This window comes from Eublepharis macularius, chromosome 1 (assembly GCF_028583425.1).
Source record: "Eublepharis macularius isolate TG4126 chromosome 1, MPM_Emac_v1.0, whole genome shotgun sequence".
NCBI lineage: Eukaryota > Metazoa > Chordata > Lepidosauria > Squamata > Eublepharidae > Eublepharis > Eublepharis macularius.
The window spans coordinates 16,751,850-16,777,101 of record NC_072790.1 but is presented as its reverse complement, the minus strand read 5'-3'; the positions used below and the strand labels follow the sequence as shown (position 1 = coordinate 16,777,101).

The 25,252-nt window shown below is 48.1% G+C and overlaps 1 long non-coding RNA gene across 1 annotated transcript; it reads right to left on the bottom strand.

Moving 5' to 3' along the window:
• Positions 1-828: 828 nt before the first annotated feature.
• LOC129326537 (uncharacterized) lies at positions 829-2,573 on the bottom strand. Its single transcript, XR_008596705.1, has 3 exons — positions 2,506-2,573; positions 964-1,029; positions 829-869 (listed from the first exon to the last, which is right to left on the bottom strand). It is a non-coding gene; the product is annotated as an uncharacterized LOC129326537 (long non-coding RNA).
• Positions 2,574-25,252: the final 22,679 nt, after the last annotated feature.

The following is a 25,252-nucleotide window of genomic DNA, read 5'->3' as shown; positions in this document are numbered from 1 at the left end:
CACAATAGATATGGTAGTCTTGATTTGAAATTTCTCAGACCAAAAAATACCTATCCACAATCAAACTGTAAAACCTATCAGAAATGTTTATTTGTTGCCGAAGTCAACTTTCACATGAAGTGAGCGGTACCAAACAATCTCCCTTTTCTGATGCCCCAATGCTATTGAGTTGTTCTTTCCCCCCGCCTCTCCTCCTCTTCCCTCCTCCTATTTTGTGTCCCTGTGGCTGTGATGGGTTGATCCTGGCAATTCCACACTCTCAGCGGGTGTGGGGGAGAGTGAAAAAAGGTAAATGGGAAATGGATTTGGCCGTGGCCCATGCCCTGTTCAACTTTCCCAGAAAGGAGTAATATTTCAAATTTCAAAGGTTTATCACAAATCAAATTTCTTGCTGGGTTTAATCACACGGCACCTCTTTCTGGGTGGGTTCTCCTGTGGAGATCTATGCACACTTCCCCTTCCAGATGATTGTCCAGGCACGGCTTGGTGTCTCAGCTCCCGGTTTCCCCCCAGCAATATTTCGGTCAGGGAGCTCAAGGCACTGACCGCTCTGTTGATGCCCTCACAGTTCTGCTGCTGCGCCTCAATGAAAGCCTTTCTGTCTTCTTGTGCCTCCCTCATTGTGTCTTCATGCCTTCTCTGCTCCGCTTCCAGAAACTGCATGCGCCACTCTCGACTTTCCGTCAATGTCTGTTTTCTCTCCTTGGCATTGTTGTTCTCCTCTCTCTCTGCCTGAGACAACATCTTTTCTGCCACGGTGCTAAGCAAGGCCACACGTCTGCTTCGGGTTCTGGCTTTTTCCAGCCTAGAAGCAGGTGACATCTGTGCCGTGGTTTTTGGTGCGGTTTCAACGGGCTGATTTTCAGCGACTGAAACCAGGAATTGAGAAATTGGTATGATTGTAAGAGAGAAATTTGTTTCTAGAAAGGGTTGAAGGAATCGCGACCGCAACAGCTCACTCACCCACATTTGGACGACTGCCGTCCTCATGCTCCTCCGTGATTTCATCCACCTGAGTCAAGTCCGAATCTGTGGAATTAAAAAGGAAAAATTTTTTTAGGATGACTGTGTCAGAATGGAGATGCCAGAGGTTGAATCTGGTTTTTCAGTTGAGAGCGGCAACCAGAGAGAACAGACAAAACTAGAGTGAGGTGGACTGAAAGGGCACGTGCGGAGGCGAGTCTCACAGTGTGTGGATGATGCCACAATTCAGGCCAAATTTTTTGAGTTAATGCTGCACATGTGAAAGGTTCCAGATCCTATCCCTGGCATCTCCAGATAAAGATTCTTGTAGACATTTGGGGCAGACGTTTCTCTGCCTAAGAACCTCAAGATATGTCACCAGCCCAGAAAGCAAAATAACTAGTGACAGGACTTGGGGTTATGCCACTTCACATGTCAATGAACCAGCATTTGTGGTTTCCGGGGACACCGTCCGCACTCAGAAGAGGGAACATCACGAAGTTAGTGTACATGTTCTCGAAGGCAATGCAAGATATATTCAAGCAATAAAACATGCATGTTTGGCCCAAGCAATAGTTCTTTGATTATGAAAAAGCAGGTTTTTTCCCCCCCCAAAAAAGGTGGGATTGGCAAGCCACCCAATTCCGCATACGGTTTATTTTCTTAAAAAATGAGGCTGTGATGTAATCAAAGAAATTATTGCTTTTGCCAAACCTTCATGTGTGGTTGCCAGCTCTGGTTTGCGAAATCCATAAAGATTAGGGAGCAGTGCCTGTGCATGGCAGAAGCTCAGCCACAGCATGCGATGTTATGCCATAGAATCTGTCCTACTTAGATGCCATAGTGCCCAGGGAAAACCCCCTTTGCAGTCACGAGATCGGCTGTAATTCTTGCAAGATTCCTAGCCCATCTGGAGACTGGCAACTTTAAATGCTTGAACAGTTGAAGTGGCATACAAGTAAGAGCAAGGTAATAGAAAACAATTCAGTTCTTTGACAATGAAGAACATGAGTTATGTGCTTTGTCGGTGCCCAACCTTCCACTGTGAATGTTGGGTGCACCCACGTGCACCGTTCCCTGATGCGGCTCTGGGTGGCTGCTGGCCATCCTCGTTGGAAGGACCGCCATCATGAGGGTAGGTATCATCATATGTTGGAACATTGCTTAATTTAAAAAAAAAAAAACAATCAGGAAAAGTGGTAACGTTGCAATGCTGGCACCCCTCCCTCCATTTTTGGAGGTTGAAGTCTTCTTGACAATGTAGGAGGAAAGTGATGGCAGAGTTGTTTGGGGGGATATGTGCCAAAGTCCTACCTGGCAAACATCATTTTTATATCTGACTGTCTTCTCTACGGTGGAGGCCCTCTTAATCAATCACCCAAAGTAATTTAAATCAATTAAGTTAATTTATTGACAGCATGATCCTAATGCCCTTCTAATACCACCTTCAGCTAGAAAGAACAGAAATCCTCATGCCAACGGTGTCTCTGCCTTATGCACCCCATCCACTCTGCTAAATAGGATCATGGCACTCGATCTTACCTTCTTCTCCCACCTCTCCCCCGTCACATGCTTCCATCAATTGTTCCTGGTCAGATGCAGCCCCTGGAAGAAACATAAGCGTAAGTAATATTTTGGAAAGTTTGGATATGCGAGTATGAATGGAAGACCCTTGTCAGAATAACACGTATTGTCCAGTGATGTGAACTCCCAAGTGGCTTGACGATGTCACAGGATAACAGGTTCCCACACATCTAATGTCACCGGTGCATGTCCAAACTTGTAGATTACTCTGGCTTCAGGGTTGCTTCTGCTTGAGTTGTGTTTCACGGAATGAATCTGCAGGTGAGCAAATGATCACTTGAAAACTCCATACCCACCACATCCCCCCACCCCAGGCCCCTCTTCACACACCCACCATTAAAAGTGCCAACACAGATAGATTGCTTTGCCAAGGGCATGACACCGGCAAAGTTCATAGGAAGAATGGGCATTATCTATCTGCAACGTTATAACGTTTAGCCTAGTGGTCACATCTCTCCTCAGGATTCCGCCGCTTGACCCACAACAGCAGGAAACATACTTACCTTGATCGTTTACTGTGACATCCACAGACTGTAGATTCAGGGTCACCATCGGGTGGCTAAACAGTTCCTCAGACCCCTCAAATTGAACTGGTCTCGGTGTGTCGGCGCGCGGAAGGGAGAGGCTTCTGGCCACCCGTTGTGGCCTGATGCTGGCATCGCCCCTGAAGATACGATGTAGCTGGGCATAATATGGGCACGTTGTGGGTGCATTTCCGGATTTGGAGTTGTGTGCCACCACTCGTTTGTATTCTTGGCGCATTGCTTTGGTCTTCGTCCGACATTCCAAAGCCGTGCGCTTGTGCCCTCTTGCCGCCATCTGCTCCGCGATCTTTTCGAAGACGTCTATGTTTCTGTGGCACATTGACAGCGACTCCTGGACCTTCTCCTCTCCCCAGAAGTCGATGAGATCCAGTGTCTCCCTCTCCCTCCACGACACTCCTCGTCCAGCCATTTTCTGCATCGCCATCTGAGCCGTTAGATAGACCAGGAATGAACTTCTCCCGCCCAGCAGTGCTCGAGCTCTCAATGGTCAGGCCTGGTCACATGACCCAATTTCCGTGTCTCTCAGCACACAACCCCCTCTCCTGATGACGTTTCTGTTGTGTGATGAACGTTTAAACGTTAAAATGTTAAAGGGCAAGAAAAAAAAGGGATTTTGAGGCCATCGGGAGTTTGATTGTCGGAAAAAACATGTGCGCACTATCACGACATGAACGACTCTCCCGCCAAGCATTGCTCGAGCTCTCACTGGTCCGCCTCGGTCAAATGACCCGATTTTCGGTTCCCGAGCAATGCCCCTCAGCAAAAAAAAAACCCGAGAAAATGGGATTTGTGGCTGTGCTGGAAGCCTGCTAATCGGAAAGAGCACAATCGTAGCATCAGGGAAAATAGGTCAGGACTGGAATGAAGTAAACGCTTAAACGTTACTGCCCCCACTGAACCGGAAAAAAAAAATGGCGGAATAAAATTTTTGAGAGCTGCGGCTGGTGGGAGTGGCTAGACCGGCAGACTGTCCAATCGGGGGTTAGGGAAGCAAAAAAGGGACAAACGCTTTCACACTAGCATACTGCGGACCGAGAGCCATTTTGCAGCGAATGAACGTTAACTTCGCAGTATGTCCGCAGGAGGAAAAATCGGGGAAACCACTGACATGCTGCGGATTGGCATTCCATGACTCCTTCCTGAGTGTGAAATCCACAGAAACATGGGATGAAATACAGGTGCAAATGCGATCTAAAAACTGAGTGCGAAATGTACCTAGGACTGACATTAGACAACATAAAGCACAGATAGTATATAGGAGTACATATTTAAAGCAACAGATAATATGTGAACTCTATGGTTCCTAACTCATTTGTGAAACATCTGAGACCACCTCCCTTTAATACTGCCCTCCTATCTGAGTAAAAAAGCCTTTTTGAATAATTTGGTTTTGCATCGTGTGTGGAAAGCCAGGAGAGTGGGGGCTCTCCTGACCTCCCCAGGCAGGCCGTTCCACAGGCCACCACAGCAAAAGCCCATGCTGTTGATTTTGCCCATGTGCAGGTTGGCACTTGCAAGAGTTTCTGTTCAGATGAGTGAAGCTGCCAGGGAGGGAAATAGGGAGGGGCTTTTTGAGTATTGATGCAGCAATTCAAATTATGGCTTATTACTTTGAAGCCCTAAAATGGACTCTAGTTAGGCGTTTTCTTCCAGCTTAGCCTCTGCATGAATTTAGGTCTTTCTTCAAGACAGAATATGTTTTTAAGGTTTTAAATGTTGTTGTTGTTTTTTTTTAAAAAAAACTGTGATCTATTCTCCTCCCATGTTAAAATGGTGTCTCCAGAGATAGGAGGGCTATTTCCCCTCCCTTTTTCTTCTCTACTGGTCACCAGCTGGATGCTAGTGACAGCCCAACCATTATCTCCTACAATCCGTCTTATTCCTCTTCACAGTCATGCACTCACTTTACTCGTGTGCTGATCCGAAGTGGCCAGCACCAACAGTTGGAAAGATCCCAGCTGGGTGAAGGTGAAGGGCAGGCATTGCCACCTGCTCCACTCCTGATCTCAGCTGGGTGAAGGCAGGGGACCAAGCTAAAGACCAAGCCGAGGACGCGGCCGTGAAACTAACGTGCTGTATATCAATATATGCCCATGAAGAAGCGTTGCTCGTGAAACGGGGATGGACATTTTGCTGGCGTAGACCCGTAGGCTGCCTTTGAATGATGATATGCAGTTCCCTTCTACTTGGAGGATGGTCTACACACAAAAATAACTTGTGTATTGAAGACTGTACCAGTTGGATTGTTTGTGCTTGATATTTATAGCTTGGAATTTATATGGTCCAATGATATTATTCGATGTATATGTATGATGTACTTATGATTGCTGTATTTATGACTGTAAATCATGCACTTGCACCTCAAATTAATAACAATATAGAGGAAGTTGCTTGTCATTGAATAGTATAGTATTTATTTGTGCTATCTTCCCTTTGGTTGTTTTTGCTCTTTGAGTGGGAGGAGACACCCCTGGTTTAGTATGTAAGCCACTCCTGATCCCAGCTGGGTAAATACGGGGTGGGCATTGCCACCTGCTCTACTCCTGATCCCAGCCTGGTGAAGGCAGGGGATGGGCATTGCCATCTGTTCTGTTCCTGATTCCAGCTGGGTGAAGATGGGGGGCAAGCATTGCCACCTTCTCCACTCTGGATCTCAGCTGGGTGAAGGTGGGGGATGGGCATTGCCACCTGCTCCACTCCTGATCCCAGCTGGGTGAAGGCAGGGGATGGGCATTGCCATCTGTTCGATTATTGATTCCAGCTGGGTGAAGATGGGGGGCAAGCATTGCCCCCTGCTCCACTCCTGATCCCAGCTTGGTGAAGGCAGGGGATGGGCATTGCCATCTGTTTTGTTCCTGATTCCAGCTGGGTGAAGATGGGGGGCAAGAATTGCCACCTGCTCCACTCCGGATCTCAGCTGGGTGAAGGTGGGGGATGGGCATTGCCACCTGCTCCACTCCTGATCCCAGCTGGGTGAAGGCAGGGGATGGGCATTGCCATCTTTCTATTATTGATTCCAGCTGGGTGAAGATGCGGGGGGCAAGCATTGCCACCTGCTCCACTCCTGATCCCAGCTGCGTGAAGGCAGGGGATGGGCATTGCCATCTGTTCTGTTCCTGATTCCAGCTGGGTGAAGACAGGGGGCAAGCATTGCTACCTGCTCCATGCCTGCTCCTGGCCTCTGCTTCCTGCTGTGGCACGCTCTCTGGAGGTCTGGATGCCTCATCTGGGCTTCCCTCCACAGCAGCACCCTAGTTGTTTTGAATATGCTTAGCCTTTTATATAATAGGATAAGACTTATGTAGGAGGTGATGTCGCCATGTGGAAACAACCTTTGCATTCCCACCTGAATCACCAGCTCTGTTCACAGATTACAGTGAACGCATGTACAATCCTTGTACAGTGTACAATTGAGCGTCCTTCGTGCATTTACTAATTCTCATTTTACATGCAACTTGTATACAGCTGAATGTGTGATTGAAACCACACATTTATCCCGGTCTCCAGTTACATTTATGAAGTGAGCACACGCTGGCTCTTTCTTACAAACGAATGTACACATGTACCACGCAGGACATATGTGCGTTCAATGTAACATGTGCACAGGGTTTCTGAGTACAATAACTGAAGCAACATCAAGCCTTCTGAATAGCAGCTAGAATGTCAACTATAATGCAGAGCATGAATTCTGGGCAGAAATCACTGTCCGGCGGCTTCCTGGGTATATTTTATTTCCTCTGTCAATATCTTCCTCCACATCTCCATCGCTTATATTTCCTAAAAGCAGTTGTCACTCTTCAGTACTGGCAGAAATACTCAACTGCAGCCATGGTTTGGAATTCTGATGGGCAGTGTCTTTGATAAGCAATTTCTACAAGCAGGAAGCTGCCAGAGCATGGACTTATATAGCTTTTTCTAAATTAATATAATAAAAACAAAAAAAAGAGAAAACATAAAAATACAATTACACAAAAACTAGCTGAATAAAGAAATAAGCTAGCAGACAAAACAAGCACCACCATACAAACAGAACAAAGAATATACATATAAAGAAAAGAAACACTATATAAACTAAAAGAATGCTCCCAATTTTCTCCACAACAAATATTAGTATTTTCACATTTTCTCTTACTCTAAGATGAAAATAAAAGCTCGTTTTTTTCTGAAGTCCAAATCCCTTAATCCGTAAATCCACAAGTCATCAAATCATTATTGTCTATTTCACGTAAAAAGTCAATAAGGGGTTTCCGTTTGACAACAAACTACCTTATTGTCTTCTCTCTGATCAGTGAAGTAAATTTTGCCGCCATTGCTGCTTCCAACACAGAGTTTGGACTTTTATTGCTGAGCTTTAGTCCGCATTTTGCTACCATAGGTGTCCATGGAGATATTCCTCATTGGAATAGCTTGTTTAAAATATTAGATTTCAAGTTTTGAATATGTATTGCTGAGGCTTTACAACATCTGCCTTTTCAAAGGAAGAAGGAAGAAAGGGGAGGGGAAAGATCCTTCAAAAAGTTGGTTCCCAAATAAGAGATTTGGGCATTGCTTATTGTTGTTATGGCAGAGTGTGCTTTACGGCATCCTTTATAATAAAATTAAATGTTCAATTTTAACAGGCAACCACATTGTTTTAATGATATCTCCGCATTTGACGCTTTGTAATAGCGTCGAATCTCTTAGGAAGTTACAACAAATGTGTATGCGTGTGTGTGTTTTTTAAAAAAATAAATGTTTTCTAATAAGACACTGAGGAATGGAGCTGCATCTAATGACCTTTTAACAAACCCATGAGCAAAGCATTCATAAAATGAACCCTCATTCAAAGTGCTTTTAAATATTGACTTTAACTCAGTGAGGGACTGGACTTGTCTTTTGTTGTATACCAAAAAGGCCATCTGAAAAGCGCTCTTAATAAAGAGACTTTCCTCTCCCTGATGATTGGTGGGCACGTAAAGTATGAATGCGATTTAGCATTTGGTTAGGAATGTCTGCGGATGTGAATGTAGGAGAATCGTCAGATAGTTTTAATGAAGATGGATCCCTTGCTCCAACAGGAAAAAATAGGGTTGGTTTGTTTGCTGTTTTTTTTTTTTTTAAGAAAAACTACCCAAGTATTGAGTTGCAATGAAAATGTGCATTCTGACCCTGGCTGCAATGCGGTATTCAATTAATTAGACTGCTTATATCTCACTAAAGACAATGGGAGCTAAGCAGTCCACAGACAGGATTGTAGCTTCTCTCTGTTGTATAATCAGTAGTCTTGAGCTGATCTTCAGAATACAGCCAAACTGAGGGGAAAGTTAGCTCAAATTCACAGGTGTCTCATAAAGTGCTTATCAGCCACTCTCCTGAATTTGGTATAGACGTGTGAAAAGGGTGGTTTTATGTGTGATAACTTGTTGATTTTGTTTATGCCTTGTGATCAAGCCTGTGACCAGGAAGCCAGTAGTTCACAGAGCTGTTTGGATGCCTCCCTATCAGTTTGGTATCTATTTACTCACACTGCTTTCTCACGGTTGCCAACCTATCTGCTGCCATTGCCTCCAGTAGTTAAAATTGTTTGAGATTTTGGAATTGTGACTTACTGCCTAGGTAACTCTGTGTGCCTTTGGTGTCTGCCCATGAACCTAGCTAATCTTATTTTTTTAAATTACTTAAAACATTTTGTATGCCTCCTTCCCACCCAAATGGAGTCCCTAAGAGGGTGATAATTTATGATCCCTTCTCAATAGAGGCCACTGACTGCCCAGGTGATGTACACAGATGTATCCAACAGAGTCATAGGTCACATATCCAGTGTTAGTAATTTAAAGGATGCATTTAACTACACAAGGGCAAAGAGGGGATGAAGTGTGAATGATTCTGTGCTCAATAAGTAGGTTAATCTAATGAGATAATCATTGCGAAGATTGAGTTTGCAGGTTATGCAAGCTGCAACTTATTTGTTTCCTGTTACCAAAGAAGAACATGCCCTTGCAGTAGCAGTGATAATCAGGCAGGCGTAAATCCACTCCAGATGGTTTGCAGCAGAAAACACTGAGGCAGTCTGATCAAGAACAGTCTAAAACACAGAATAATGGGGGAAAGCTTACCTTTTCCACAGCTGTGCAAAAGCAAGCATTTAGGAAACTTTGATTTATTTCTTTATTTTATTTTATTTATACCCCGCCCTCCCCATGAATGGGCTCAGGGCGGCTCACAGCAGGCATACAATACTGTAAGTTAATCATAAAAAGTATAAAATCAGAGGTAATTTAAAACAATCATTAAAATAGTTCAGGTGTAGGCCACTTAAATAGACAATCGGCCACTACATATGAGCCATAGCATGTAGGCATACACATGGCCGACGGCAGTCACGGAAAAGGTGGTGGTCATTAGGTGGAAGGGTGAAAGGACACCCGCTGGTCTTCCGCCAAAGGCCCAGCAGAACGTCTCCATTTTACAGCCCCTGCGGAACTGTAACAGGGCCCGCAGGGCCTGAGTCTCCAGCGGGAGAGTGTTCCACCAGGCTGGGGCCAGGGCAGAAAAGGCCCTGGCCCTGGTTGAGGCCAGACGGATGTCCTTTGGGCCAGGGACCACCAGGAGCTGCTTGTCTGCGGAGTGCAACGCCCTGCAGGGGACATAATGGGAGAGGTGGTCCCATAGGTATGCTGATGATAGAGAACTCCTCAAGTCTAACTGCAGCTGGTAAGCACATGGTGAGTATTATGACCTTTTTCACTTGATCAGCGGGTTCACTGCAGGAGAGACTAGAACTAGTATACATTAGTGTGCATTTTTCTTCACTCCTCCAGCCAATAATATGGAGCAGAGGAAGGGACACACATATTGCAATCATTTTGCAAGATACAGAGAACACGGAGTGTGACACTAAAAAAAGAACTCTTAATGCCCATGTTGGGTGGCAGCACTGTGTTCTTTGTTAGATGTTTACTTTATCTATTTATTAAATGTATATTCCGCTCTCCCCTGGCAATCCTGGGAGCCTTTGGGAGAGCAGTGCATGAGAGGGGGAACATCATGCAACACTCTAGAAAAGGGCCATTGCATCGAGATCGCAGGAGGTCATAGCCCCTCTCTGTACTGCCTTGGTCAGGCTGCACCTGGAGTACTGTGTGCATTTCTGGAGGCCCCACTTCAAAAAGGATGTGGACAAAATCGAGAGGGTGCAGAGGAGAGCGACGAGGATGATCAGGGGTCTGGAGACTGAGCCCTACGAGGAAAGGCTGAGGGCCTTGGGAATGTTTAGTTTGGAGAAAAGGAGATTGAGGGGGACATGATTGCTCTCTTTCAGTATTTGAAAGGCTGTCATTTGGAGGAGGGCAAGGAGCTGTTCCAGTTGGCAGCAGAGGATAGGACTTGAAGCGATGAGCTTAAATGACATGCAGAAAGGTACCGGCTGGATATTAGGAAAAACTTTTTCACAGTCAGAGTAGTTCAAAGATGGAATCAGCTGCCTAGGGAGGTGGTGAGCTCCCCTTCACTGGCAGTTTTCAAGAAGAGGCTGGATGAATTTTTGTCAGGGATGCTTTAGGCTCATCCTGCTTTGGACAGGAGGTTGGACTAGAAGTTCTGTATAGCCCCTTCCAACTCTGTGATTCTATGAATTCCCTCAATAGTAAAAACCGTAGCGATTGAGGAAATTCCTAGAATGCCCTGGATGTAGCGAATGGAAGTGACATTGTTATGTCTGCGATCTCACTCCACCATGCCTTCCTTTTCTCCTGCTGTGAGGTAAGATCCCATGGGGGCATGAGATCGCCTGCCATGGTAAGTGATCTGGTAAACCTATTACATGTTCTTCTCTTATTGCACTAGATACTAACCAGTGAGAAAGTTCACAGTGATTATCATGGGTATAAGTTATGTTCCTGTTAGTTGCCACCTAGTGGCTGGGAGTTTTTAATTGGGCAGTTCAAAGTAGGCATCTTCTTGGGGAAAGTGGAGTTAGTTCAGGCCTGTTTCTAAGATGGATCACTAGCTGAGGCTTTGGCTATTTTCATACTGCTTACCGGCCACGGAACATCGTGCCAAGCTCCTGGAATGACAGCGTCTTCCTGGCACGATTTCACGTGAGAACAGCAGTTCTTGCGCGAAATCGTGCCAGGAAGATGCTGTCGTTCCGGGAGCTTGGCATAATGTCCCGTGGCCAGTAAGCAGTGTGAAAACGGCCTTTGTGTGCTGCAATTCAAATAAAGCAGCCTCACTTTTGACCTGCTGAGATGGGCTCCAAACATTACAATAGGCGTGTCAGATTTAGCTTGATCCAGGTGTAGTTCCATCAGCATGTTATCCTTGTTATCCAACCAGACGGCTCCTTCAAAGGACTGCTTGTAACTGCATAGCCATGCAGCCTGTGCTCAACTCAGCATTGGACGTTATGTTACTGGAGGCTTAAGTGCAAGTCAAAAGTGGATGAAGGATACGTTGGAGTGCACATACACCATCTTTGAGAAAGGGATTCCAGAAATGGGACTCTGCACCGGTTTCCCGTCAGATGGATAATTCTACATGATTTATGACCTACAGTGCCTTCCTGGCCAGCTATATTGTCGCATTGAATTGCATTGGACTGAGTTATTCTGTTTATGGATTCATGTATTTAGCTATATAGCTGTGGTTATGAACTATTTGTTATACCAGCACTGAGCACTTTTGGGTCTTGTCACAAAGACTGTATGGATTAATATAACTTTGCATTGTGAATGGATTTTGAATATTGTACGAATTGCATGTTATCTGGCATATTGTGATTGTATTGAATAATTGTATTGAATATATGAGTGTTCACTTTTGAAGTGGGTGTCGTTAGGTGGTCCTGAATTCTTTTGTTAACTGGAGGACTCTCCAGTATCTGTTACCTTGCTCCTTCAAAGAGCAACGTGGATATAATACTCCCTGTGTTTCCTAGAGCGTTGCACGAATTGGCTATTGACCTGTGCGTTGTGCAATACTGCATAAAAGTACATTGAAATCAGAGCATTGCATTCATTACATGGCCCCAAACTCAGATTTCTAATTCCGTTTCAATAAGGTGCTAGTGCCACAGAGAATCCTGGTTAGTGTGTGTGTGTGTGTGTGTGTGTGTGTGTGTGTGTGAGAGAGAGAGAGAGAGAGAGAGAGAGAGAGAGAGATGTACGTTTGCAAAATGTATTTGCAGTTTCTTTAGTTGGCCTAATACAACAAAATGTATCAAAAGGAACAAAACCAACAACTTGGCCCAAAAGTTGAGGTTTTTTATCATGTTAATAACTGTCCTTATTAAAGGCATGAAAGTCCAAGATATTCTGAGGAAACAGAATCCAGAAGGCACACGGATTGACACCTACAACTAGAGCTTAGAACCTGTGCTCTAGAATTGGTGTGGATCTCCTGAACCCACTATGGAACATTTGACAGTCTTGCCTCTCTTGTGGTTAATTGGATGCCTCCAAAAGTTGTGAAGCCGGAGTGTTTTGCCACAAGTGCCTCTTCGGTAATGCCACCGATTTACACTGGCCCAGGGGATGTGGTAAAATGGAGTCCCACGAGGCACTTTAAACTGACTCTAGTCTCCTTGAAGGCAGAGCAAAATACTGTGACAATGCAATGTGACTTGAGGTAGCTCATCTCCATTTTTTTTAAAGGAAATAGGGGGAAAAAAACATGCGCTGCATATTTACATAGAATTCCCCTAAGAGTATCTGTCATGCTGGAGATTAAACTGAATATCTCTCCCCAGTTTAATGTTATGCCTTAAGGCAGTCTCAGCCCGGCAGGCTTCCTTACTTCACTGCAGATCAGGGATTATGAGCCGAGAGAGTTATAAATCGTGCCCTTATTCTCCATAGGTACAAACACAGATCCCTGGCTACCAAATGACTGGCTTTTGTGTGGGCGCTCTGTGCTGCCCCCTGTCGCCGTTTTTGGCCCTCTCCCTCACAAAATGTGGATCGGGAAAAGTATTCAAATGACTAATTTAAAATTGCAGCATCAGATGGCTACTCATGAGTAAGAGATCCAGAGGAGTTAGCCGTGTTAGTCTGTAGTAGCAAAATAGTAAAGAGTCCAGTAGCACCTTTAAGACTAGCCAACTTTATTGTAGCATAAGCTTTCGAGAGCCACAACTAGAGATGGGCACGAACCGCATTACGAACTTCAAAAACCCATGAAATTGGCGATCGCAATCCAGCGGTTCGTGATTGTCCTCGTCCAATGAACCAGTGTTCGGAAGAAGGCTGGTTCAGTGCTTTCAGCCGTGGTTCGGGAAGCCAGACAGTCAGGCACCAGCAATCGATTTCCCTGGAAATGGAGCCGGGGGAATGCCGGAACTCTGTCTGCACTCCTTCTGTCACCCTGGAAACACAAATGGAAGCCCAGCTTACCTTGATCGGCAAGTCTTCCTTCCAACCATGGAGCTGCAAAGCAGCTACAAGTTGGGAGAAGACATCCAGGGGAGAGAGGGGAAATGGGGTGTTCTGTAGCCATGGGCACTCCAATCTCATCCCTGCAAACCCTGATAGGCAGCTCTGACAGCCAAACACAGACCTCCTGCATTGCTCAATGGGACCTGTGCTTATAAATAGCAGTGGGCTCCCAGGCTGGGTTTCACTTTCAGCAAGCAGTGGAGTGGGGCATAGCTGTTGCTTGCCACTTGCTTGCCTTTGAGGAGAGAGACTGAGAGTGTAATTGAGCTTGGATTTTTGTGGGAGTTTCCTGGGGGCCTTGGATTGGAGAGGGTATAACTCCAAGATCCCTTTTGCAATCTTGTCCAAACTTGGGTGATGGCTGTAGGAGAGCTTGCAAAACACTCCCCGGGAATATGGGCTCTCTAAGTGCCACGGGGGCCGTTCTGTGCCCCATGAACTGCGAACCGCAAACCAGTTCGGCAGTGGAAAATGTTCGTTGCGGTTCGTGACCTCGGGATCGTCGTCGGCACCGAACCATGAACCGCAGAGTCGTTAAATGTTTTTGGTTCATGCCCATGTCTAGCCACAACTCTCTTCTCTTAAAGGTGCTATTGGACTCTTTATTACTCATGAGTAAGGGATTGCGGTGATGCTGTCTTCTAGCAGTTCACTAAAATGAGAATGTCCTGTGTGTACGACGAAGGGCTTTGCTCATCTTTTAAGTTTACTTCTGCTCTTGTTCAGGGAAGATCTCCTCTTCTGGCAAGCACCGCACATTTTCCAAAGATGGAGCACAGAACACGCTATTACCTAACTAACCGTTTTAAACTGGAGATATCAGGGACTGAACTAAGGACATTGTGCATTAAAAGCAGATGTTGTATCACTGAGCAACAGCCCCTCTTCATCAAACAAAAGGGAACACTTCTCCTACTGAATCAGCTTATTGGTCTGTCAAGAGAAGTATTGTCTACTCAGACTGGCAGTGGCTTCCAAGGGTCTACTGGAAGAGGCCTTTCATACCTCCTCCTACCCGATCTTTTTAACTGGAGATGCCGGGGAACTGAACCATGGACTTTCCACATACCAAGCAGATGGAGTATCAATGCGCCATAGCCCCTCCCCTAACGCCACGCTCAGAAGCGGAATCTTTCCCCACAGAGCTTGGAAACGTTAGTTCCCTGATGTTACGTGTGACATCACCCTGACACCCAATTTGTGCCACATGTATCATTTATTCGAGCCCTGATGAGTACCCTGATTCAGAGCCATGTATCCGTTGAGGGAACCTTTTTCCCCAGTAAAGGTGCATTAGGAGCGCAGAATGAATGTGGACTATCGCAACGCGAATCCTCCTGTTTACGTTGCAGTTTCCATTCACTTTTCTACCTTCGTATGTTTCTGATCTGGCTCACCTTGTTAATCCTTTGATTTCAGTCACTAAGAGTGACCGGCAAACATGGCTCATAACATATCTCTCTGGAACAGTTCCAAAGGAACAACCTATCGTCAGTTTTGCCAGTTCCCACCACCTACACTGTCGTCATTTTCCGGTCGCTGTCTGGCCGGGACTAAGCTGCAACTGAGCAACTTGTATGTCACCAAGCAATATGAATGTTTGCTAGGAATCTTGAAACACCTCATTAGCCACATAAGAGCTTTCAGGGCTCTTAACTGCTTCTCCATTAAACACACCCGCTTCTCCATAAATGCCGTTTATATTCAAATCCCACCACTGACTGTGGCATCATCAAAGAATAAAATCTCATGCCTGGACTTATTCAAGAGCTGTCAAATTAGTTTGTACGTAGGGGTGCTTGTGGAGTTTTGCCTGCTAAAAGCTGAAGCTTAACTGGACCAGATCCCCATAATAATCATGGTATATTCCAAAAGACCCTTCCCCTCTTGCAAGCATAGGAAACTCCTGTGTACATTTGAGAGTTCTCAGTTGCACCCTCAGTTGGAAGAATGAGACAGACACAATTTCTTGGAATAAATGGCCGCTTTATTAAACATAACATCAACACTAAACTGCGGCAAGGGCAAACTATGCGGTACAGGTCAGGCCACGGGGTCCCTCAGACCACCGCCCTGACCTGTCTGGGCGAGCCCCACTGCCCCGGGCGTAATCCATTCATGGAATGGCCTCAGCCCGGCCGGCCAGGCAAAGGGTTCCCCCTCAAGCTCCTAAAGCCTCAGCCATACAGCATGAGGGAAGGACTTGCACCTGGGGTTCCCTGGTGGCAGTCTGCACAGGTGGTGGCAGCCATGAAGCATTACCCTCCGTCCTGAGAGACCCCATTTCCCCACCGTTGGGGAATTGCCAAAGGGGGTGCTCACCAGCCCGCTCCCTATTTCCCCACTTTCTCCTGCCAGGGGAAGCCCACTAGGCACCACCCTTACAACACCATCATCCTCTGCTGCAGTACAAGGTAGGCGAAAAACCTACCCTCCGCCAAGGCCAATCAGGGGGAGCAGGAAAAAATTCCTACCTGGCTCAAATGCAACCGGCTAATCCTGCACTGAAACAGGGAGAGGAGGGTGGGCCGATCGCTTGGAGCAACTGCGTGCTGGGGAGGGCGGAGATAGCAACGGCTCTATCTCCGCCCGCCCACTAAAAGCCCCGGATGGGCGGGAAAGTCCCATCCTCCATCCGAGGCTGCAAACCCGGCCCCCCGGCCATAGCCACTTGTGGCCGCCGGGAGTGGCCGAATTGCACCCTCAGTTGGAAGAATGAGACAGACACAATTTCTTGGAATAAATGGCCGCTTTATTAAACATAACATCAACACTAAACTGCGGCAAGGGCAAACTATGCGGTACAGGTCAGGCCACGGGGTCCCTCAGACCACCGCCCTGACCTGTCTGGGCGAGCCCCACTGCCCCGGGCGTAATCCATTCATGGAATGGCCTCAGCCCGGCCGGCCAGGCAAAGGGTTCCCCCTCAAGCTCCTAAAGCCTCAGCCATACAGCATGAGGGAAGGACTTGCACCTGGGGTTCCCTGGTGGCAGTCTGCACAGGTGGTGGCAGCCATGAAGCATTACCCTCCGTCCTGAGAGACCCCATTTCCCCACCGTTGGGGAATTGCCAAAGGGGGTGCTCACCAGCCCGCTCCCTATTTCCCCACTTTCTCCTGCCAACGCGAAAGGCCAAGCCTCGGCTTAGGCCCTCGCGCCCCACAGGTGGCCTAGCGCCAACCTGAGCCCGAGCCGCAGGTCGTCTAGAAAGATGTCATTGCCGGATGGGGACAAATGGACCCCATCTGCCCTGTAAAGGGTGGCATTAGCGGCCTTAATGCGAGGGTGAGGGAGGTAGATGCCGAGGCCAGTAGCTAAGGCTTTTTGAATTGCCCTGTTGGCCCTGCGCCTGGCTCGAGCCATACCACGGGGGTCTAATGACTCCCGCCATCTGCGGCGAGGGAGCATCTCCGACCAGAATATATAAACACTGGGCCAGCGGTTCTTAATCACCCGAAGGTCAGCAATCACCTGCAAGGACAGGGCTCTGCCTTTCAATAAACCGAGGTCATTACCACCCACGTGTAAGACCAAAATATGGGGAGGAGGACCGTCCCATCCCCCAAACAAGAGAGGCAGCAACCCAGACCACCGAAGGCCGCGCCTTCCCAGCCATTCAATTGAAGCGTCTTCGCTCAGCCCCAGCTGAGCTCCAATCGGCGTCCGTCTGGCTTGCACCGCAGCCCAGAACACCATACTGTGGCCCGCGATAAGAATCCGCTTCCTCTCAAAGATGCCCCCAGCACCTGGAACAAAATTCAAACTGCATGAGATGAAAACAAAGGGAGGGGACGAATGTATGACCGAAAAGCAGCCGACCTCCATCTGCCCACCTTCTGAATGGTCTTATCAGCATAGCCCATGGCCGCCGCAGTAGAAGCAGCTCCAATCCGGAAAGAATGAGTGCCAAATTTGACACCCACTAGACCCAGCCGCCGCAGCGCTCTATCCGTGACTGCCCAGAATTGATAGCGAGTTAAGGGAAAGCGATCCTGGTGCCTAAACAACACTCCCTCATCCTCACCCCGAACTGCCAGGTAAGAACGAAGAGCCCGCACCGGGCACAAAGCCTCGTCCTCACAGGGTCCTAAGGTCAACACAGACCCCGCCCTCTTCTGATCGGTCTTAGACCGCTTAATACAGATCAAAACTTTATCGCCCTTGAACTGAATGTCGCGGGATGATAAAGCCCGCCCAGAGGCGTCCTTCTGCGACTGAGCCACCAGCTCGCTCACCCTTAATGCGCCAAAGAAAGCAGTGAGAGAGGCAGCATGAAACAATCGGCATTCAAAACCAGACTTGCAAATCTCCCCCCATAGAGTTCCAAGACCTCTAAGGATCGCAGGGGAAATCGGCTGCCTCAAATCCTTAATGACCCCAGACTCCCTGGACCAGCCCTCGAACATCTTCCTGAGTCTAAAATCCCCCGTATGCTCCAGCAAGCCACGTGCCTTGCTAGCAAATGCTAACGCAGCCATCTGGCCACGAATAGTCTTGACTGCAAGACCACGAGCCCGCTGGGCCACACAAAATTGCAGCAGGTGCTCTACGGGAATGGGCCACACCTGACTCAGGCCCACCCCTCTTCTAAAATCCTGAAGCAATCCTACCGCCCTTTCATAAGACCGCTGAGTGCTGGGAGCAATGGCCATCTGAATAGCCCTGTTCACCTCGACCTGCCAATCCGCCACAGCTCCGGCGGCATCCTGGAGGGAAGGCTGTCGGCACCGGGAGCGAGACGCCGGAAACGATCCATCTGTTGGCGAGACAAAGCGTCCGCCACACCATTGTCGACTCCCGGCACATGCCTAGCCCGAAACAGTATATTAAGCTGAAGGCACTTCAAGGTGAAGGCCCGCACCAAGGACATCACCCTAGAAGACTTAGATGTAAGGGTATTAACCACTTGCACAACTGCCATGTTGTCGCACCAAAAGTGCACAACATGGTTAGCCAACTCGTGGCCCCAAAGGAAAACCGCCACCAAAATGGGGAAGAGCTCCAAGAAGGTCAGGTCCCTAACCATCTCCCCCGCCGACCAATCGGCAGGCCATTGCTCGGCACACCAATGCCCTCGGAAGAATACCCCAAAACCTATGGAACCCGACGCATCCGAGGCAACCTGAAACTGCGCACCAACTAGTAGCTTCTCACGCCAGAAAGTAACCCCATTGAAGGAACCCAAAAACTCCTCCCAAACCTCCATGTCAGCGCGCATCCCCTGATCGATACGGACCTTATGGTGTGGGGCGCGAAGAGCAGACATGGCATCGCACAGCCTACGCAGGAACGGCCTGCCGGGAGCGACAGCCTTGCACGCAAAATTTAAAGAGCCCACTAGCTGCTGCAATTCAAGAAGGGACACCTTCCGCTTGCCCCGAAACGCAGCCAGCATCTCCCTGAGCTTGCTAACTTTATCAGCCGGAAGACGCAAGGACTGACGCACCGAATCAAGCTCGATGCCCAAAAATGTCATAACCTGGGATGGGCCCTCTGTCTTCTCATGAGCCAGGGGAACGCCCAGCTCCCCCGACAGGGACACAAAGCCAGCCAATAGGTTGGCGCACTGACCGGAGCCGACAGGCCCAACGAACATAAAGTCATCAAGGTAATGACAGGTGTCCCAGCATTTAAACCGCCGTCTAAGTTCCCACTCCAAGAAAGAGCTGAAACGTTCGAAGGCAGCGCATGATATCGAACACCCCATTGGGAGGGCCCTATCCATGTAATACTGACCCTCAAAAAAGAAGCCAAGAAGATCTATGTCGTCCGGATGCACTGGGAGCAGGCGAAAGGCTGACTTAATGTCGCACTTAGCCATCCAAGCCCCAATACCACATCTGCGCACCACTTCGACCGCCTGGTCAAAGGAAGTATAACGCACAGAACAGAGTTCATCCGGAATGGCGTCGTTAGCAGACGCCCCCTTCGGAAAAGAAAGGTGGTGAATCAACCTATATTCCCCCGGGGGCTTCTTGGGGACCACCCCTAAGGGAGAAACACGAAGATATGGCACCGGAGGCGCCGAAAAGGGGCCTAACACCCTGCCCTCAACACATTCCTTCGAAACCTTGGACCGCACAACAGCTTCCATGCCAGTAACCGAACGTAAATTGTTTGACATGAAAGAAACCCGCGGACCCTGAAACGGTATCCTAAAACCAAATTTAAAGCCGCTCAACAGGAACTCAGCATCACCCCTCTTAGGATAACGAGACAACAAGCGCTCAAGCGCTTTCAGATTTACTGGGCTGGGGCCCTTTTCCAGTCGAATGCTGGCCCCCGCCGCCACCCGAACGCCTACCCCCACCTCCAGGCTTGGCCCTGGGGCAAGAGGAATAGGCATGCTGACCGGAACATGCCGGACATTCGTGCCTATACTTACAAGCCCTCCTGTTGCAGCTTCCTTTAGAGGTGAAGTCCCAACAGAGCAGCCGGGGTTGAACCTGCTGCCCCGCCTGGGAGCGGGTAGAAATAGCTGACTGTGGACGGTGGATCAAGTGACCACTATCTGCCCTATCACCTGAGTTAGGTTTGGAGGGGGACATCACCTGCAGCCACAGCTGCTGGTGAATCTGGTCCCAGGGTATCTGCGGGTTCAGAGCCGCCCTCATCCTGAACTCTTCGTCGTACTGCAACCAAGCAGTACCAACAAAGTCAGTGTAACCGCGATAGATTATGTTGAGGTACTGGAATAGGGACACAGCCCGCAAAGGTTGCGCCCTCCCCAGTACGCCCGCGTAAATTAAAAACCCCGGGAGCCAATTATGCCACGAACGATCCACCTTGCGACGCTTAATTTTCTCTTTGTCACGTTCCTCCAGGTCCTCCTTGTCCTTCTTCTCCAACTCACGGAAAAGAAGGGTAAACACATCCACATACTCCCCCTTTACTATCTTGTCCCTCGTGGCTTGGGTAAGATGATCGCCAAGGGGGAGAGCTGTATCCCCAAACGGAAGTGCTCTATAAGGGACCTGACCATACATACCATAAGGTGGGAAACCCCATGGGGGGTAACCGCCAAACTGCCATCCCAAGGGATGAACACCCGAGGCCAAATTATCCAAAGCAGGCGACTGACCCGCAGCGGACCCTACTGTCGGCATGGTATTGGACCCACCAGGTAGCATGCTGGCTAAACCCATGTGCCCTGGAAAATGCCAGGCTGAGCTAAGTGAAGTGGATGGAGCGGTGGCACCAGAGGACCCGGAGGCAGCGGCCTGACCCCAGGGTCCCCATGGCCAAGTGTATGCCTGTTGTGGCAGAGGAGACTTACCCTCGCAGCCACTAGTCTCCACAGCCACCGCCACCGGGACACCTTCAGCCTGCTCTTCAGGTTCCGCATCCCCAGCCATGACCTCCACAGCCACTGGGGGTTCACCTGCAGCCACTGGTCCAGCTTCCATCGAACCTGTAGTGGACTCAAGTGCAGACAGACGAGTTAAAATCTCCTTCCTAAATGCAGCCCTTGAAGCAACCCTAACAGGCCTACTCCGCACAGAGGAACCCTCCGAGATAGGCGCCCCTTTACCCTTTTCCAAGGCCTCAAGGCGCTTCAAGATGGCAGCATTAAAGCCAACATCATCATCGTCATCGGATGATGACACTACTGGGGGAGGCCTCTTAGCAGGCAGCTTCTTAGCAGGCTGCTTGCCCTTGGCTGTTCCTCTTCCCTTCCTGGAAGCCATGCCAACTAACCTTGTGAAGTGATAGCCGAGCACGCCTCAGGGCACGTAGCCTCCCACAAGATACCAAGGGGGCCGGCAAAGAAGCAGAACCAACCCTCTTACCTAAGCAGGGGCCTGCACCCTTAACACAATAACTATGTGCCCTCTGAAACCGTGAAGGAGCCCAAAATGGCGGCAGCAGCCAAGCCCAAGGGCGGACTGGGGCAAGCCTGGAAGGCTGGCAACCCACGGGACAGGCCCCCTACGCCGGCCCAAATTGAAAGGCCCGGGCAGGGTAAAGCCAAGCCCCCTTTTCCCACCCGAAAAAAGGGGGGGCGAGGACAAATGGCGCGAAGCGCCCAAACCCCCACCCGAAGCCCGCCGCGCTGGAAAAAGCGCCGCGCAGGCGAGGAAACGTGGCCGGGAAACCGCCTGACCCGCGCCCACAGATCAAGGGAAAAAACGGCGCCAAAACGCCCAAACCGTTCCGGCGGCTCCGCCTCGCCGCGTGCGCAAACTCCGCCGCGCTGCCCGGTGCCTCCTGCACCCTCGGTTTCTCCGTTCGGCCGAAGTGGAGGCCAGAAAAGCCCCGTCGCGCTGCGCCGCCGGACCTACAGGCTCACGGCCACTCGGCCGGCCTAAGCGGCGGGAGAGTGCGCTCCGCTGCCCTATACAGCCGCCGCTCAACAGCCCCCGCTGACTCGCGGCTCTGCTGGAGCGGCTGAAAGGCAAGCTCCGCTGCACCGACCCTCTGCAGAGGGAAAGCACCAACTGCAGCGGCAGCTCGTCTCCCACGGCTCCGTTCCTCCAAGCGCCGGCAGAGCAGGAACAAACGCGTCCTGCTCCAACCGATCGCTTGGAGCAACTGCGTGCTGGGGAGGGCGGAGATAGCAACGGCTCTATCTCCGCCCGCCCACTAAAAGCCCCGGATGGGCGGGAAAGTCCCATCCTCCATCCGAGGCTGCAAACCCGGCCCCCCGGCCATAGCCACTTGTGGCCGCCGGGAGTGGCCGAACTCCCTCCTTTATGTCCAATGTTTTAATTGTTTTAAATCTTTTAATTGTTGTTTTTTATGTCTATGTTTTTTAGCTCTGGTTTTAACTGGTTTAATGATTATGTTGTTGCTGCTTTGGTTGATTTGAATGGTTTTTAAAATGTGATTTTTATTATGTATTTTTAATTTGTTAGCTGCCTTGGTGGCTCTTATGAGGGGAGAAGGGCAGAATATTGTTAAATAAAATTGGATCAGGACCAAAGGGTGTCAGGTCATTTTAGGACTGAATGAAATATGAAATACTTTATGTAACAAAACAAATGTCCCCTCCATTGGCCCTACTGGGAACATTTGGCTCCTCCCAAATGGTCTGCATCATCAGTCGTCGTAACCCATGGCCGCATCAGAGGGTGAAGGGAGAAAGCAAGATCCCCTCCATCCGTCTGCCTGGTTCCCCTCCCTCTTTGGCTCCTTCTCTCTCAGATTGATTCCATGAGAACTAATTCCTCCACGTTTCCAGAGAAGCTGGTTTGGAATGAAGACACAGCAATGGGCTGCTTATGTTTCCGTCCCACATCCTGTAGAGACAAATCTTTGTGTGAGTAACTGCAGATCTAGAAGGCCATGAACAAGGGAAATCAGGTGAGAGGGAAGAATCACTGCAGAAAAGCCAGTTTGGTGTAGTGGTTAAGAGCGGTCACAGCTCTTTTAGAGCTCTCTCAGCCACATCTACCTCACCTTGGGTCACTCACAGCTCTCTCAGCCCCACCCACCCCACAGGGTGATTGTCATGAGGATAATAATAACACACTTTGTAAACTGCTCTGAGTGGGCATTAAATTGTCCTGAAGGGCGGTATATAAATCAAAGGTTGTTGTTGTTGTTAAAAGGGGGAAACAGGAAAAGCATGAAGCACGAGCACACTTCCTACATACAACTTCTTCTGTCTAAATCTAATTATTTTATTTATTTAGGGCATTTCAAAGCCACCTTTCCACCTTAAAACGAAGGGTCCTTGGAGTGGCTTACTACAAATAAAACAGTACTTTACCATATCGTAACTTAACAAAAATCCAGGTATTAGCCATGTAAAACTTCCCTAAAACATAAACATCCAAGAAATGTCTTCAGCAATGACCAGAGGGCCTGTAGTGATGGTGCGTGCCTGACCTCCTAAGGGAAGGAATTCCACAAACCTCTTTTTTGGTTTAACAAAAAGTCTGCCATTACCGCTCTGCTCTTTGAGACGGCATGAGCCCTTTTGAGCATCAGCCAACTTCCCAGAAACAGAGAACAAACTGTCAGTAGCAATAAGAAGGGAAATAAACTGTGGATATGAAGCCCTTTAGATGAGGAAACCTTCCAGGTTTTGCATAGAATGGAATGCTACATTTTTTTGTTGTTCACTGGATTGATATTCACTGCCCTACCTATGCCAGTTTCATAATAGACGTAAAATATTTCACAGCAAATAGTGACTGAATAAATAGTGAAAAATATCTGAGTGCTAGCAAATGGCAGCTCTGGTCATAATCTGGAAAACCCCATCCTCACCAACCCTCAGTAACCATGCCAGTTCTGCACATGATATGGCTGTCAGGTCACCTGCTAATGAAATGGGTCCACATTTGGTACCATAGCAGACTTCTTGCTTCCTTTGATCTCTTCTTCCCAGCAAGTTGTGACTGGCTGTTAAGAGCTTTTGATTCAGCAGTTTTAGTATTTTTATTTTTGTGTAACTCCTCCCTCCCCCATTTTCTAGCCATGCAGTCCTTCAGCTCTGAGAAGGGGTTCTTGGGTTCAGTTAACCCTTAAGTTCTTCTTATGATCCCAAAACAACCAATTATTCTTTTCTTTTATTGCTTAGGAGAGAACCCCTCTGTATTAGTGCACTACACTGAATGCAGCCAAGCAGCGACATCTGTCAGACCACGAGGAAGTTGTTATTTATTTATTTAAAACATTTTTGTATGCCACATTCCCATTCAAATAGGGTCCCCAAAGTGATAAACATGAAAACACTTCAGCAGTATAATGTTTAAAACGTTAAAACAGCCTTTAAAATAGAGTATATCTAAAATATTTAAACAATTTAGTAAAAAACATAAAAACATGCACGACAAGACAACCAGGCATGGGGGCCAATGACAGTTACGGGGCATACCGAATAAAACAAAAAAGTCATCATGATAGAACGTGAAGATAGAATGAGACAATGATAGATAGAACGAGACAACGATAGAAGGAGACAGACGAAACTTCCTGAGGAGGGAGTTCCAAAGTTTGGGTGCCACAACCGAGAAGGCCATTTCTTTGGTTGCCACCCAACTAAGAGGGCAGGGGCAGATGAACCAGCGCCTTCAAAGATGACCTGAGTGGATAGGTAGGTTCATATGAGAAAAGGTAATCCTTATGGTATGCTGGCAACAAACCATATAAGTATTCCAGTTTTGCTTCCCGTTGAAACAGGTCATGTTGAGATATACTGTATCTTCCCCTTGGGATCTGACCATGGTGTGTATTGTGTACTGAGCCTGGAGCTCAGAGTAATTTCAGCCAGAGTGATTTAGCTCAACAGCTTGCTTTGTTGCCAACCAGAACAGATAGACACACAGTAGAGCAGAACCCCTCAATATATACAAACCCCACCCCTAACTTAACCAACAACCAATAGTAACAAGCACCCTAGGATACCATCATTTGCATGAACTATATACATTATAACATATTTACAAGAATGTGATTGGCCTTTATTGATAGCGGGCCATTGGCTGCTTGCCAACTGTAACTACCAATGAAATCTCAGTCAGGAAAGCCTATTATTTATTCAAGCTAGGGCCAATGAAAGCCTGTTGTTTATTCAAGCTAGAGCCAATTCATAACACCGTGTGTGTGCATGTGTGTGTGAAAAAGAGAGAGAGAGAGAGCAAGAAAGAGAGAGAAGGCACCAATTTTCTTCCACATTGTTTAATTTTTATGTAAGGACCTTTTTATGAGGACCCTCCACAATTTTGGAGTAGGCTGTTTATCAGTATGATGATGACACCCACCTATATATCCAGAGGAGTTAGCTGTGTTAGTCTGACA